This window comes from Penaeus monodon, chromosome 28, assembly GCF_015228065.2.
Source record: "Penaeus monodon isolate SGIC_2016 chromosome 28, NSTDA_Pmon_1, whole genome shotgun sequence".
Classification (NCBI taxonomy): Eukaryota; Metazoa; Arthropoda; class Malacostraca; order Decapoda; family Penaeidae; genus Penaeus; species Penaeus monodon.
Window position 1 is genome coordinate 15,490,950 of NC_051413.1, and position 708 is coordinate 15,491,657.

Below are 708 nucleotides of genomic sequence, written 5' to 3' on the forward strand. Positions count from 1 at the left end.
TTTTTTGAATCCGGTTTCCCCCCCCAATTTGGGCCCCTTTTTTAAAAAAAAAAAGGGGGGCCCCAAAAGGGGGAAACCAGTCTTTGTTTTTGGAAATTTTTAAAAAACCCCTTTTGCCCCGCCTTTTTAACCCTTTTTGTGTTGAAAAGGGGGTTTTGGGGGAAAAATTTTGGGGTTCCCGAAAAATTTAATAAAGGCCGGGGTTTTAAAAATTTTTTTAAAATTTAGCTTTTGAAAAATTTTTGTAATAAAACCCCCCTTTTTCCCCCAAATTTCCCCAAAAATTTTTTGAATTTTTAAAAATTTCTTTTAAAAGGTTTAAATTTTTTAAAAAACTAAAAATTAAATTTTTAAAAAATTTTTTGGGAAAAAATAAAAATTGAAATTTTTTTATTTATTTTTTGTTAAAACCTTAAAATTTAAAAAATTCCTTAGTTTAAAAAAATTTAAATTTATTTAATTACAATTTAAAAATTAAAAAATTAAATCAAAAAATTAAAATTCCCTTTAAATGGGGTTTAAAAATTTTAATCTTTAATAACTTCCCAAATTAAATTTTAAAGGGAAAAATAAATTTTTATCATAAAAAAAAATATTTTTAAATTATTCTTGGGGGCCCATAATTTTACAAAAAAATAAAAGGGCAAATTAAAAATAAATCCAATTTTTTAAAAACCAATTGGGGTTTTTTTTATTATTAAAGGGAAA